The 930-nt window shown below is 31.1% G+C and overlaps 1 protein-coding gene across 1 annotated transcript in view; it reads left to right on the top strand.

Moving 5' to 3' along the window:
* The first annotated feature begins 286 nt into the window (after positions 1-286).
* Positions 287-930, top strand: part of LOC106872435 (geranylgeranyl pyrophosphate synthase) — a 35,299-nt gene continuing 34,655 nt past the window's right edge. Inside the window, exon 1 of the mRNA XM_052976148.1 lies at positions 287-357. The gene's annotated coding sequence lies outside the window, so the exon portion shown is untranslated. The remainder of the gene's footprint in view (positions 358-930) is intronic.

Raw genomic sequence — 930 nt, 5'->3', positions numbered from 1 at the left:
ATATATATGTATGTATGCATGTATGTATGTACGTATGTACACACACACACACACACACATAGCATACATAAATCTTAACTGCTCTTCACAGAACTCATTCTTCTCTCCCAGTTACATCTGATGTCTGCAGTGAATCATCACCAAGTCCACTTGTAAACCATTTCACAACTGAACTACCTTTATTATGTAATCCATTCATCTGTCTCTAATGTTTTATATGTCTTAGCTAACCCCACCGCATTTTTTTACATTTTCATTATTTTTTTTGTCTTACATGGGTCAGCAGAAATGGGGGACAATTCCCAGTTGTCTTTAAACCATAAATTGGCAGCACTCAAAGAAAAATCCAGTAATCAGGTAAATTGTATCTCTTTTTTTTTTTCCTTTTTTATTTTATTTAATACTTTATGCTTCTTTTCTACATATATACAGGGTTGGCCAAAAGTCACCTGACAGCAAATCAAAACCATTTAATTCCAAGATTTATTTATGTTTAACAACTGAATGAATTTAATAAAAGCATCTAAATATGAAACATCATGAAAATTGTTCAAACTGAAGTCCTTCTTGTGTGACATGTTTTTCCATTCGAGTCAATACAGATAGTATTTATGCAATTTTGATTTACTGTTGGGTGACTTCTGGCCAACCCTATGTATGTATATATATATATATACATGTAATATTAATGGTTTCTTATTATGAAACTAACAGATTTTATATAGGGCTGCAAGAAGTGCTCAGAATAATTGAGACAAGAGTAAAATATTAGTTATAGAATAAAAACGCTGGGTTAACAACTCAACATATCACACCCACTCAATGAACATATATAAGATATACAACATAATCTGTCAAACATAAGGAATAAGAAGATATAGTGTAAGAAAGATATTTTACCAGTTCCACTCCCTCAATTTGGATATATAT

Source organism: Octopus bimaculoides, chromosome 23, assembly GCF_001194135.2.
Source record: "Octopus bimaculoides isolate UCB-OBI-ISO-001 chromosome 23, ASM119413v2, whole genome shotgun sequence".
NCBI classification, from domain to species: domain Eukaryota; kingdom Metazoa; phylum Mollusca; class Cephalopoda; order Octopoda; family Octopodidae; genus Octopus; species Octopus bimaculoides.
This window is presented reverse-complemented; position numbering and strand designations above follow the sequence as displayed.